Source organism: Sciurus vulgaris (assembly GCF_902686455.1).
Source record: "Sciurus vulgaris genome assembly, chromosome: 1".
NCBI classification, from domain to species: domain Eukaryota; kingdom Metazoa; phylum Chordata; class Mammalia; order Rodentia; family Sciuridae; genus Sciurus; species Sciurus vulgaris.
The window spans coordinates 36,359,612-36,374,773 of record NC_136461.1 but is presented as its reverse complement, the minus strand read 5'-3'; the positions used below and the strand labels follow the sequence as shown (position 1 = coordinate 36,374,773).

Here is a 15,162-nt window from a genome sequence, read left to right as displayed (position 1 = left end):
CTATTTCCTGGAATACTTTGAGAAGTATTGGAATGAGTTCTTCTTTGAAGGTCTTGTAGAACTCGGCTGAGAATCCATCTGGTCCTGGGCTTTTCTTGGATGGTAGATTTTTTTTTTTTTTTTCTCTTAATTTTTTTTTTTTTTTTTATTGTAAACAAATGGGATACATGTTGTTTCTCTGTTTGTACATGGCGTAAAGGCATACCATTTGTGTAATCATAAATTTACATAGAGCAATGTTGTTTGATTCATTCTGTTATTTTTTCCCTTCCCCCCACCCCTCCCACCCCTCTTTACCCTCTATACAGTAGTTCCTTCCTCCATACTTGCCCCCCTCCCTAACCCTAACTCTAACCCTTCCCTTCCCCCCATTATGTGTCAACCTCCACTTATTAGCGATATCATTCGTCCTTTGGCTTTTTGAGATTGGCTTATCTCACTTAGCATGATATTCTCCAATTTCATCCATTTGCCTGCAAATGTCATAATTTTATCATTCTTTATGGCTGAGTAATATTCCATAGTATATATATACCACAGTTTCTTTATCCACTCATCAATTGAAGGGCATCTAGGTTGGTTCCACAGTCTGGCTATTGTGAATTGAGCAGCTATGAACATTGATGTGGCTGTATTTCTGTAGTATGCAGATTTTAAGTCCTTTGGGTATAGGCCAAGGAGTGGGATAGCTGGGTCAAATGGTGGTTCCATTCCAAGTTTTCTAAGGAATCTCCACACTGCTTTCCATAGCGGCTGCACTAATTTGCAGCCCCACCAGCAGTGTATGAGTGTACCTTTCTCCCCACATCCTCGCCAACACCTGTTGTTGCTCGTATTCTTAATAATCGCCATTCTAATTGGGGTGAGATGGAACCTTAGGGTGGTTTTGATTTGCATTTCTCTTATTACTAGAGATGTTGAACATTTTTCCATATGTTTGTTGATTGCTTGTAGATCTTCTGTGAAAGCTTAAGTTCCTCTTTTCCTATTTGTATCCCTTTAATTTCTTTAGTCTGCCTAATTGCTCTGGCTAGAGTTTTGAGGACAATGTTGAATAGAAGTGGTAAAAGAGGACATCCCTGTCTTGTTCCCATTTTTAAAGGGAATGGTTTCAGTTTTTCTCCACTAAGAATGATGTTGGCCATGGGCTTGGCATAAATAGCCTTTACAATGTTCAGGTATGTTCCTACTATCCCTATTTTTTCTAGTGTTTTGAGCATGAAGGGGTGCTGTATTTTGTTGAACGTTTTTTCTGCATCAATTGAAATAACCATATGATTCTTATCCTTAAGTCTATTGACATGATGGATTACGTTTATTGATTTATGAATGTTGAACCATCCTTGCATTCCAGGGATGAATCCCACTTGATCGTGGTGCACAATTTTCTTAATATGCTTTTGGATATGGTTTGCCAATATTTTGTTAAGGATCTTTGCATCTATATTCATCAAGGATATTGGTCTAAAATTTTCTTTCCTTGATGTGTCTTTTCCTGGTTTGGGTATGAGGGTGATATCAGCTTCATAGAATGAGTTTGATAGGGTACGCTCCTTTTCTATTTCCTGGAATACTTTGAGAAGTATTGGAATGAGTTCTTCTTTGAAGGTCTTGTAGAACTCGGCTGAGAATCCATCTGGTCCTGGGCTTTTCTTGGATGGTAGATTTTTAATGGCTTCTTCTATTTCATTGCTTGATATTGATCTGTTTAAATTGTGTATGTCCTCCTGGTTCAGTTTGGGAGGAGCATATGTCTCTAGAAATGTGTCAATGTCTTCGGTACTTTCTATTTTGTTGGAATACAGATTTTCGAAGTAGCTTCTAATTATGTATCTCAGTGGTATCTGTCGTGATATTTCCTTTTTCATCACGAATTTTAGTAATTTGAGTTTTCTCTCTCCTTGTCTTTGTTAGTGTGGCTAAGGATTTGTCTATTTTGTTTACTTTCTCAAAGAACCAACTTTTTGTTTTGTCAATTTTTGAATGGTTTCTTTTGTTTCAATTTCATTGATTTCAGCTCTGATTTTAATTATTTCCTGTCTTCTACTACTTTTGCTGTTATTCTGTTCTTCTTTTTCTAGGGCTTTGAGCTGTAATGTTAGGTCATTTAGTTGTTGAGTTTTCATTCTTTCCTGGAATGCGCTCCATGCAATGAATTTTCCTCTTAGTACTGCTTTCATAGTATCCCAGAGATTTTGATATGTTGTATCATCATTCTCATTGACCTCTAAAAATTTTTTCATCTCCTCCCTGATGTTTTTTGTTATCCATGTTTCATTCAATAGCATATTATTTAGTCTCCAGGTGATGGAGTAATTTCTGTTTTTTTAATTTTGTCATTGATTTCTACTCTCAGTCCATTATGATCTCATAGAACACAAGGCAGTATCTCTATTTTTTTGCATTTCCTAAGGGCTGCTTTGTGGCATAACATATGGTCTATTTTTGAGAAGGTTCCAAGTGCTGCTGAGAAGAAAGTGAATCCGCTTGTTGATGGATGGAATATTCTATATATGTCTATTAAGTCTAGGTTATTGATTGTGTTATTGAGTTCTGTGGTTTCTTTGGTTGGATTTTGTTTGGAAGATCTATCTAGTGGTGACAGAGGTGTGTTAAAGTCACCCAGAATTATTGTGTTGTAGTCTATGTGATTCCTGAAATTGAGAAGGATTTGTTTGATGTACAGGGATGCACCATTGTTTGGGGCATAAATATTTTCTATCGTTATGTCTTCCTGATTTATGGTTCCCTTAAGCAGTATGAAATGTCCTTCTTTATCCCTTCTGACTAGCTTTGGCTTGAAGTCCACTTTATCTGATATAAGGATGGAAACCCCCACTTTTTTACTGAGTCCATGTGCATGGTAGGTTTTTTCCCATCCTTCCACCTTTAGTCTGTGGATGTCTTTTTCTATAAGATGAGTCTCTTGCATGCAGCATATTGTTGGGTCGTTCTTTTTAATCCATTCTGCCAGTCTATGTCTTTTGATTGATGAGTTTAGGCCATTAATGTTCAGGGTTATTATTGAGATATGATTTGTATTCCCAGTCATTTGGCTTATTTTTGGTTTTTAAGTTGGCTTGGTTTCTCCTTTGAGTGGTTTTTCTCTACGGTAGTTCCTCCCTTTGCTGATGTCCATTGTTGTTTTTTATTTCCTCCTCATGGAATATTTTGTTGAGAACATTCTGTAGTTCAGGCTTTCTATTTGTAAATTCTTTTAACTTTTGTTTATCATGGAAGGATTTTATTTCATCTTCAAATCTGAAGGTTAGTTTTGCTGGGTATTGGATTTTTGGTTGGCAACCATGTTCTTTCAGAGCTTGAAATATGGTGTTCCAGGCCCTTGTAGCTTTTAGAATCTGGGTTGAGAAGTCTGCTGCTCTCCCCCTATATGTAATCTGATGCTTTTATCTCACAGCCTTCAAAATCCTATCTTTATTTTGAATGTTAGGCATTTTCATTATAATGTGTCTTGGTGTGGATCTGTTGAGATTCTGTGCATTTGGTGTTCTGTAAGCTTCTAGTATTTGATTTTCCATTTCATTCTTCAGGTTTGGGAAATTTTCTGATATTATTTCATTGAATAGGTTGTTCATTCCTTTGGTTTGTATCTCTGTGCTTTCCTCAATCCCAATAATTCTTAAATTTGGTCTTTTCATGATGTCCCATAGTTCTTGGAGAATCTGTTCATGATTTCTTACCATCTTCTCTGTTTGGAGAACTTTATTTTCAAGATTCAATATATTGTCTTCATTGTCTGATGTTCTGTCTTCCAAGTGGTCTAGTCTGTTGGTGATGCTTTCCATTGAGTTTTTTATTTGGTTTATTGTTTCCTTCATTTCAAGGATTTCCATTTGGTTTTTTTTTTTTTTTTTTTTTTTTGAGAATCTCTATCTCTTTGTTGAAATGATCTTTTGCTTTCTGCAGGTGCTCTTTCAGCTTATTGGTATTATCATTCATTGCCTGTGTTTGCTCTCTTATCTCATCATTTGCTTCACGAATCATCTTAATCATGTATAATCTGAAGTCCTTTTCTGACATTTCTTCTAACATACTGTCATTGGATTCTATTACTATAGAATCTAGATTTGTTTGGATCATTTTCTTCCCTTGTTTTTTCATGTTGCTCAGCATCTTCCCCTCTAGCAGTGTAGATCTGGGGTATTGCAGATTTCCCCCTATAGGCTTTAGTGGCCCTATAGGTTTCCAAAACCCTTTCTTTAAGGGGAGATCAATATTAGCAGTGCCCAAATCAGACACTATGCAATCCTAGACCAAATAGCCCCTATGAGGACAATAACAAAATTGTCATAATAAACAGAATGAGTTCAAATATTATCTTCAATAAAACAAACAGGTTTGAAATAAGGTCTTCAGTTTCTAATGGAGGACAAAGAGGATGCAGAGGGATGTAGAATGTGGCTGTTAATGGCATAAGAAAAGATTATACATAAGTTCTAGATAATAGAAAGGGTGAGAGTGTAATCAAAAGAAATTGGATGTTAGCATGCAAAAAAGGGAGAAAGAGACTCTGAAGGTACAGGTAAACAAAAGGAAAAGAGAGCAAGAAAAGTAAAGAAATAAAAACTTAAATTTTTTTCTTTAAGGAGAAAAAAGAAAATCTACAGTATAACAGTCATATAGTAATGAAACCTCCCAGTGATAAGTAGCCTGATGCATGAGAGGTACCTGACAATGAGCTTCAAGCCTCAAGCTGGCATCTCAGGATGGGATCAAAAGATTCCCCACCTAAAGATCAAAGCTCCGGCTTCCACGATTATCCAAGATGGCTGCTCTGGCTTTGAAATGTGTTGGCAAATGGGGAGCTGCAGCTCAGGGTGAGGACGTGGTCAGCTGGAGGTCCTGGAGGCGGGATGCAGTTGGTCAGGCAGGGGTCCTGGAGGTCCAGTGTGTTTGGTGTGGTTGTGGGATCCTGGAGGCCAGGTGCAATCAGTCAGTCTGGGGTCCCGGTGATAGGGCGCAGTCAGTTGGTCTGGGGGTGTGAGGGCCCCAGAGGCAGGGAGTGATTGGTCAGGCTGAGGGATCCTGGAGACGGGGCTCAGTCAGTCCGGCAGGGGTCCTGTGGGGCCTGGCTGTTGTCTCAAAATGGTGGCAGCCACATGTAATCAAACCTGCAGGTACTGTGACAGAGAACTTCCAGGCAACAGCAGGGAGCTGTAGCTCCACTGGCGGTCGGCGATCAGTTTGCTGACTGTTGTCAGACAATAGGGAGGTGAACCTTGTGCATTGGGTGATGGATAGGTGTAAGGCACGCAATGGACCGGCCAGAAGCAGGCAAATGGCGGATGATAGGCGTCTGACAGTGAGCAATCTGCACTCAAAAAAGGTGTTGATATTCTGGTAGACTGCAGGTCATCGCAGCAGACAAATGGGGTAAACACCAGAGAATCGATATGCAGCAAGAGCTGCCTCACCAAGAAACAGATATCCTCTGCTTGAAACCGGAGTTACAGAGTGACAAGGAATGCAGCCTCCCTCTGGTCCGCCATTTTGGATCCCCAGGTGCAGGGTTTCTGGTCTAATGTCTAGGTCTTTGATCCACTTTGAGTTTAGTTTTGTGTAGGGTGAGAGATAGGGGTTAAATTTCATTCTACTACATATGAATTTCCAGTTTTCTCAGCATCATTTGTTAAAAAGTGTACATTTTCTTTAATGTGTGTTTTTCACACGTTTGTATAGTGTGGGATAACTATTTATGTGGATTTGTCTCTGTGTCTTCTATTGTATTCTTTTGGTCTTCATGCCTGTTTTGGTGTCAGTACCATGCTGTTTTGTTACTACAGTAGTAGATGTGTTCTCATATTATTAAAATTACAGTAATGGAAAATAATACATTTAAAAGAGATAGCAGTAGAGTTGAGGAGGAGGATCAAGGCAGGGAAGAGTGGGACTGTGGAACAACAACAAATAAAGAATGTATCAAGAAAGAACACGTTTTTTGAGTATCATTTATTCCCAGGGTAGCTCAATTTAAGTGCTACATTAAACACTTAAAAACTGGTAAATTGGCAATACCCTGGACAGATAAGGAAACCTGCTCTTAGAGAGGTTAGATAACTCACTCAAGGCCATATGGCTTGTAAGTGGAAAGGCTGCCAGAACTGGGAGCCTTCTTCCAAACTCCTCCCAGGCCATGTTTTACAATCACTTGTCAACACATTGTTTCACAGGACGTGTTTAACCAGGTGATAGAAGAAGGTCCACAGCCTGTCAGGAACCAGGCAACTTATACAACTCAGTTCACCAACATATGTTCCATTTAACTTTTTATCTTGCTCCATGTATACCCTGAGCTCCAGCTAGGCCAAGAAAGCTCTGAGTAATACGCAAATTGCAGAACATTAATATACAGAGATTAATATATTATAATATATTAATATATTATATACGTATATAATATATATATAATATATATAATATATATTACATATATATAATATATAATACATATATAATATATACGTATATAATATATTAATATATATTAATATAATATATTAATATCTGCCTTTGACAATATTAATTTTGCCTATCCAAGAACATGGGTGGTTTCCATCTTCTAAGGTCTTCTTCAATTTGTTTTTTTATAATTCCACAAATTTCATTGAAGAGGTCCTTCACCTCTTTTCTCAAGAGGATACTGCAAAGCCAGTGGATGATGTTCACTTCTCCCTTTGATATTCTGACTTTCATACTGTGTTCTATGAAAACCTACCTGTTCCTAGCTTAATTGTAGCCAGTTCAGAGGGACAAGAAAGATGTGGTTCTGCCCTTTCATTTTAGGCAGAAGAGGGAAAATAGGTAAGAAGACAATTAAGTGTAATTGTCACAGAGAGCAGAAAGTGCAGGAAGAAAATAAAGATGCTGTCACCAGAGAGGACCTGCTTGAAGAGGGCATTCTCAGAAGGCTTCTTGATGGAGAGGAGGTTGAAGGTGAACCTGGAAAGTTGATACAAGGTCTCAGTGGGTAAAGAGTAGGGGCAGAGCAATCTGGGGCAGGGAAGCAAGCAGAAAGGCTCTGGAATGAGAAAAATCTTCATATCTTTCAGGAGCTGCCCATGATGAGACAATCATCTGGGAACAGATTGAAAAGATCAAGGGAGGGTGTTGGGTACTCCATGACAGTCTCACTAAGGTGAAAGAAGATGATATGGAAAAGCACTTGTCTGCATGCCCAGAACAAAGATCTCAACAGATATCTGTGTGCAATATGTTGAAGGGAAAGTGAGTATGTGCATGGACTTTGCCTCTGTCAGCTGATGAGACATGGGCCTCACTGTTTCCCAAGGTGAATCTTTCAGGTTAATTGACTCTAGACTCAGGTCCAGTTCTGTCTCAAACTTCTCCCTCCCACATGTACATGAAGCAATTATCCCAGACTTAGGCAGCGCTGGTCAGAGTCTCTTGGTGACAGTGAGGGAGAGTGTGTGATCTAGAAGCTTCTGCACCATGAGCAACTTAGCCCTGAGCCCCCTCACCTGCTTTGAAGGCTCTTTTCCTCCAAACACCTCAATTTACTTCTTTATAACAATTAATTCTTCATCATTAAATAATGGTATTAATACAAACACCCATACCTACTGAATGTTTGATTAATTACCTATGGGATTCTTATTTCTGAGTTCATGTCTGTTCTTCAAGCAGCTGTACCACACCAACTAGAATGTAGCCTAGCACATAATTGGTGCCCAAAAAATATATGTAATCAATATGGAGAGGGGAAAGTAGGTGTGTGCATGGCCATTGCCTTTGTCGGCAGATAAGGTTTTAACCTCACTGTTTCCCAAGGTGAAACTTTCAAGTTACTCAATTCTGTACTCTCAACTAAGCTCTGCCCTCACCCTTCTCCCTCCCACAAGTGGGTGGGACCATCCTCCCAGACTTAGCCAGGGGCCCTCAGTGACAAGGGAATAGTGAGTGATCCAGAAGCTTTCGCACCATGAGTATCTCTGCTCTGAGCCTCACCAGACGCTTGGGTGGCATCTCTGGGTTCCTCCAGCTGGCCTCCCTGCTTGGCCTGCTTCTGCTGCTCTTCAAGGCTGTCCATTTCCTCCTGCACAGGCAGTGGCTGCTCAAAGCCCTCCAGCAATTTCCATCCCCACCTTCCCACTGGTTCTTTGGGCACAAGGTAGGAAGGAATGTAAAGGGGAGGAGGAGGGAAGGGAGGCTGCAGCCCAAAGACTGGCCAGGAAGTCCACAGGACAAAGCCTCTTGCATGCACTCAGTACCTGAGGAACACCCAGATTACCTCCCAGCTGGGCTCATCCCAGTGCCAGGAGCTCACTCACTGAATAGAAGCCTGTCTTGCTATTATTCAGCTCTGTCACTCAATCCATCACCATGCAGATCTGACATCTGTCCTGGCAGCCCGGCATGGTAGAGGGCTATGGTTGGTTCTTCCTGAGTCTTTGCCACTCCAGACTAAGCACACCTAGACCCCTTAGAGAACCCCCACTCAGAACCGGCCTTCTGCATGCTTTCTTGCCCCAATCACTGAACGTCATACTATTTTCTGGTCCTGAGTTTTCTCTGAAACTCAGACATTAGTGTGCTGGAGTCACTACCTGAGGGGTGCTTGCTGAGTGGTAATGAGAGATATGAGTAATGAATATCAGGACATGTCAGGACACAGGAAATCAGTTACCTCTGCTCAGAGGGAGGGTCCAAATGGCTCTGTTGGCTGCAAACTAAAGCTGTTTCCACAGTGTGTGTTTTGGGGGGCAAATGTAGGTCATGGGTATAGGTGAGGAGAATGGCAGCACACTTTCTGCAGGTGAGCGTGACTGGTGTTAGACTTGCCCCCAAGAGAAGATTTGTTTATCTCTCCTTCAACACACCTTGCACTGTGAGCCCTTTGGGGTTGGGCACACCAACACTCTCTCGTACCTCAGTGCCCCCAGCAAAGCCTGGCACCTTCTGTAGAGTGAGAGGAAGGAGGGAAAGGAACAGCCTTAGGGCAGTGGAGGGACAGGTGAACTTCCTGCACTTCCAGCCCTGAGGACGGGCACAGAGCATGGTAAGGGGCAGTGGGAAGGGAGCTCTGCAAGGGATTGTGTTCTGAACACACTTAGGAGGAGGTGGAGGACGTGAAGCTCACGCAGACAGCTGAGCTCTCACCCCCACAGCTCCACGGAGGCACACAGCTCTATCCTACAGGGCCATAGGATCCAGCTTAGGGCAAGTTCTGGGAGACAGAAAAGGTCTGGAGACAGCACAGATCAGTCTCCAGACACAGTCCCAAATCTCTAACTTCTGCTGAAAGATCCAGAAATATGTCCCTATGGTTATGCTGCCCTTCACTGCAGTCCCCAAACCAGAAAAAGTGAAGATTTTTAAAGATTTGCCTTTTCCCTGATATCAGATCCCAAAGGACCAGGAGCTGAAACACACTCTGACATGGGTAGGTGAGTTCCCGAGTGCGTGCCCATGATGGCTCTGGGGCAGCAAAGTTCGCATCCTTGTCTATGACCCTGACTACCTGAAGGTGATTCTGGGGAGATCAGGTGAGTGAAGCCCCAATTCAACAGTTTCAGTTCTTCTCTTCTGAGAACATGCCCCATGTCTGTGAAAGTCCAGAAAAAAGGTGGCAATCCATTAAAAAATATCAAAATAATCTACATACTGTTCTCCCTGGACACACCTAGTGTATGGGCAACAGTACTGACTTCATAGTGGATATTTACAACAGCTTGTGGGCTGATTTTTTTTTGTCTTATTTTTTTACTCTCTCTTCTTTAAACTCAACTGTGGTGATTTGTTAAGTAGACTACGGAGGTGATCTGTTAGGTATATTGGCCTGTATCTGAAAACAAACTTCATATCCACAGTGACTTGGATTTGAAACCTCTAATTTCCCCCTGTTTATGTAATGGGCTTACTAAGCCATCACTCATTGTGAAAACACTCCACGGCTCAGTTATATTCTTTGGCGTTGATAATATGGCCTTTGTTCCTTTCCAGCCCCTCACTGCAGTCTGCTGGTCCATGGAGCCTGTCTTTCTGACCCCTTTGAGGGTCCAGCCAAGAAACAATGGAATTGGAGGCAGTGGGAGATGACATGGGATGAAATGTCATCAGAACTCATGACAGCTCATGGCCTCAACCTCAATTGCCCTAACTCTGCATTATTTGTCTCACCTTTGAAACTAATTCTGTTACTTTTCAGATCCCAAAGCTCCTAGTACCTACAGATGTCTGGCTCCTTGGATTGGTATGTACATCTAAAAGTGGCACTGTCCTATTAGGGTTGGCAAGATGCCTCTTTCTGATTCTCAGAGAACAAGAGTTTATGGGCCACTACCGTGATAGACCCTATATGAAACCTCATTTCTTCTCTTCTATCCAGAACCCCACCCTTCCTCAAGCTGTTGTGGGCCCTCCTGAGACTCATTCCTTCCACCTCTACTTCTAGGTATATCCAGTCTCAGCCTGACATGTACTTAGGCACCTCTTTCTCCTGCCCACAAATCCTTTCCACATTGACTTTGCAGCTGTCATAATTACTTTAGATGTCACAGCCCATTTGGGAAATTCATATTTCTGAAAATCACCAGTCATTAATGTTTTATGCACAGAAGTTTAGCTTTTGGGTCTCTTCCTCCAAGAGTCCTAGCATCAGTCTCTCCCAAATGGTCCCAGTCTCCCTCTCATCCCACTGCCCACTCACTCCACACACATGACCATGTATGACCCAGGGTACGGTTTGCTCCTGTTGAATGGGCAGAAGTGGTTCCAACACCGCCAGATGTTGACCCCAGCCTTCCACTATGACATATTGAAGACCTACATGGGAATCATGGCTGACTCCGTCAGAGTGATGCTGGTGAGTCTCTCTCTCCCTTTCATTTCCATTCACTCACTAGAGGCACACACTCAGATCCTCACTCAAACACCCATCAGAAACAGTCACACAGAATTACAATATCAGGCCTTTATTGTGAGAGTTAGGTCTTCAAAAGTTGATGGGACAGAGTGGACACAGGCATCAGGAAAGAGTCACTATTTTATGGTCCAAGGCAGAGATTCTTCTGGTGGATATAGATTCTTCTTTCCACTTCCAAGTCTTTAGAACAGTGGACTGGAGGAGGAGTTGATCCATTTTGACAACAGGAGTACCTGTCCTCCACTTGCCTGGTCAATGGCATCTTCAGTAGTGGTGCATCTTCCCTGGTATGATTCATTCCTGGTGGACCTGAGGGCTTCCACATGGACTTGAGTGACCCATGTATTGATATTGATACCAGGTCCACATCTCACAGCAAACCATCAAAACTTATCACACCCATCAAAACTCAGCTCAATGATCTAACAATGCTCAGCAACTTTCCATGAAGAATAATGAAATGAAGTGTTTTCAATATGTGGTTCATATACACTACAGGGTCTATTTGCTTTTCATGATCTTGTCCTCATATTTGGTCTTCTGCCAGTTTTTAAGTCTAGCTCATGAATTTCAAACCTAAAGAGTGGCCCAGTGTCTTTTCATCAATTGAATGGTCATAACTGTTTCCCCCAGTTTCTAAATTTAATAAGCTATTATGTAAATATTTGTTTAATTTTCTATGAACATTTCTGAGAAAGAGGAATCAAAATACAAATATTTGCTTCACACTCTTAATTTGAAAATGCTTGTGGCCCAGGGATTCAGTAAAGCATACGTGGAGATGCAGAGAAAGAGGGTAGCCTAATTAGCACAGGCCTTCTGGGGAACTGAGAAGAGAAATGATCTTCTCCCTCCCCAGGACAAATGGGAGCAGCTTATTGGGCAGGACTCCCTTCTGGAAATTTTTCAGCATGTCTCCCTGATGACCCTGGACACTATCATGAAGTGTGCCTTCAAATACCAAAGCAGTATCCAGTTGGACAGGTTAGTGCCAAATCCTCAGCTGTGGGATCCTTGTTCTTACCAACTGGCGTAAATTTACCAAGAGTTGAGTGATGCATCTTGAATGCTCAGCACTGTAAAATGGGAGATTCTTACTGTAGTCCCAGGCCAAGCCCTAATTCCTGACCAGACCCAAATGTGCCCCAGCCACAGGTCCCTGATTCCTGAATGGGGTAGAAGCCTGTTTGCTCATGCCATCTTCTACAGGCCAAATGCTCACAAGAGATGTGGCACAGATATATGGTGTACCTCAGTGTTGTCTGTCCCCATCATTGAGGGACCTTCCTCATAGAACCCACTCGGCTTCCAGGTCATGTCTCTCCATAGAACAGTCTGTTCTGCCATCTCTCCATCAGGAATTCCCAATCCTACATCAAGGCTGTTGGGGATCTGAACTACTTCATTTTTTCTCGTGTGAGGAATGTCTTTCACCAGAATGACACCTTCTACAGACTGACCACTGATGGCCGCTTGTTCCACCAGGCCTGCCCGTTTGCTCATGAGCACACAGGTTCTGTTTCTAATTCTGTCTCCTTTTCTTTACCTGGCTGTCTAAAAGATAGGACCATGGCCCCTGAGACAGAGGCAGGGCCCCTGCTCACATGCAGAACCTAGGACACCTCATGCTGGGCACTAGAAGCTGAGACGTTAGTGTGTCAGGTTTAGCACAATGCCAGTATCGTCACATTATTAATGTTGAATGAGACTCATCCCACCAGCATTCAACAGGGATTCCAGTGGCTATGCTCCTGAGGGAGGCAAGCCCTGGATCAGATAGTGCTGGCCTCCCACATGTCCACGCACCTGTGCATCCTGAGTTCTATATGGCAACCAGATTGTCATAGAGGGTACATGGCTTATTAGGGGTTGCTGCAGCTGTGTGTTCTGCCTTGTAACTTCTTTCCTGGGACAGATAAAGTGATCAGGCAGAGGAAGGCTCAGCTGCAGAATGAGGGAGAGCTGGAGAAGGTCAGGAGGAAGAGGCACTTGGATTTCCTGGACATCCTCCTGTTTGCCAAAGTGAGTGTGTGGGAAAGAAGCCTGTGGCTTTGCCCAGGAGCAGAGCAAGGGACAAACCCTGCTCTCTCATCCATGGCCTCCCCAGATGGAGAATGGGAGCAGCCTGTCTGATAAGGACCTGCGTGCTGAGGTGGACACCTTCATGTTTGAGGGCCATGCCACCACAGCCAGTGGTATCTCCTGGATCTTCTATGCTCTGGCCACACACCCTGAGCATCAGCAGAAGTGCAGGGAGGAGGTCCAGAGCCTTCTGGGGGATGGAGCCTCCATTACCTGGTGAGTGAGAACTCAAGAGGTGGAAAGGCCCTGCCTCTGATAAGGACAAGTGCACGTCTTCCTGGGTTCTGCCTGCCCATCAGGATGTCTTTCACTTCAGGGACCACCTGGACCAGATGCCCTACACTACCATGTGCATCAAGGAAGCCCTGAGGCTCTATCCGCCAGTACCAAATGTGAGCAGAGATCTTGGCAAACCTATCACTTTCCCTGATGGACGCTCCTTACCCAAAGGTATGAGCTTCGTATACTCACTTTGTTAAGCTTTCTTAGAGAAAAGAAGGATCAGAAATCCACCATGTTTTAGCTCTTATGAACCTCTCAGTCTCCCTTACCTCCTCTATGGATTGGATACTTTGAAATTTGGATGAGTCTTATGAAATGCTTGACATGAAACTTGAAATTAGAAAAATCTCAATAAAAAATGTGAGACTCTAGATTAAATATCGCCCTCCAGATATTAGCCTTGTAATTGTCAGTACTTAAGAAGTGCAAGGGAGAGAATCATACAGATCTGGGAGATGTGACTTTTTTCCATGTGTCAAGGCAAAGGAGGGAGAGCCTGAGAACCCATGGTACAAATCAGGTGGTCCAGAATCTAAGGAACATTGAGGGTGAGAGAAGAGAAAAGCTGGTATTCCTGCCCTGATAGGAAGCCACCCATTGTCTCACCCAGCATTGAGTCTGCCACATCCCAGCTGTGTGAATGTGGAAAAGATAATGGACCTCAGTGAAACTCCAGTATATCTTATGGAAATGGGAGCTAACCAGTGTGTTCTGAAGGGTGCCTGGGAGTGTTGGGTGAGAGCACGTCTACTCCCACTGGTTCACGCAGCGTATTGGATGACTGTGTGTTGTCACTTCATTTACTACAGCAGTGAGTCTCCAACATTTTCTTGCTCTCAATCCTAGGCTCATGGTTTTCTGGTCCTCACCTTTGCTCAGGTGCTTTGCCATGCCAACATTGCCTTCTTGTAGTAAAATCATCCTGCACAAAGTGATGACTTCTGGGATTCAGGCAACTTAAGCATGCATGTTCCTTCTGGTTGAGAGACCAGGGCTCTGGCCCACTGGCATAATTAGTCTTCTGTCTCCTAACCGTCCCACAGGTATCATGGTCACACTCTTCATTTATGGCCTTCACCACAACCCGAAGGTGTGGCCAAACCCAGAGGTATGAGGCCCTGTGGGGATGGAAGGGGATTGTCTCCCAGGACCAACACCTCCTCCTGCTCCCGCCTTGTGATCCTGTCTCCTCGTGGTTGGAAAGCAGGGACTTGGTCCCAACTTGTCCTGGCCCTGCTGCTGTCTCTGCAGGTGTTTGATCCTTCTCGGTTTGCACCTGGTTCTTCTCGACACAGCCACTCCTTCCTGCCCTTCTCAGGAGGATCAAGGTGAGATGTCCTCTGAGTGGCAATGGGGTGGTGAGAAGAGGGAGTCTCTGTCACGTACGTCCCCAGTATGTGTAATCCCTAGTTTTCTATGTGGCTTCTTCATGTAGGCCCTTGTTCATTGGTTTTTGTGGGTAGACGGTGTCGTGTGTTTGTGTCTGTGTCCAGAAGACAGGACACACTCGGAGAGTCTGACCCACTGTTTCTCTGTACCTGAAGTAGAGGCATACCATTTGTGTAATCATACATTTACATAGGTAATAGTTTTTGATTCATTCTGTTATTTTTTTTCCTTCCCCCCACCCCTGAGCGGCCAGCCTGAGGAAGGAGGACATTACTGACCCTGCCTGCACCTGGGGATTGTCTGGGTGCTGAGGCTTCTTACCTGGGCTCTACTCCTTGTAACTCTTCCCTATGTACTTCCTCGGTTTCCCGAGGAAACAGGTCAGTGGACCAGTTCAGGCCTGCTCTAAGAAGGAGCCAGAGAGGAAAGGCTGGACATGAAGTGCCCGGTCCAAGGATTAAGGAAGGAGAATGAATGAGATGGAAATGACCTGGACAGGCTGTACA

The 15,162-nt window shown here is 43.3% G+C and overlaps 1 protein-coding gene and 1 pseudogene across 2 annotated transcripts in view; one reads left to right on the top strand and one right to left on the bottom strand.

Moving 5' to 3' along the window:
• The window catches only part of CYP4X1 (cytochrome P450 family 4 subfamily X member 1), a 238,861-nt gene that overhangs the window by 44,791 nt on the left and 178,908 nt on the right, over nt 1-15,162 (bottom strand). The window lies entirely within an intron of this gene.
• On the top strand, nt 7,918-14,728 carry LOC306670386 (cytochrome P450 4A11-like; annotated as a pseudogene). Its single transcript, XR_013766865.1, has 11 exons — nt 7,918-8,149; nt 9,383-9,524; nt 10,187-10,231; nt 10,716-10,843; nt 11,763-11,887; nt 12,262-12,416; nt 12,819-12,925; nt 13,011-13,201; nt 13,302-13,435; nt 14,311-14,375; nt 14,519-14,728. The product of XR_013766865.1 is annotated as a cytochrome P450 4A11-like (transcript).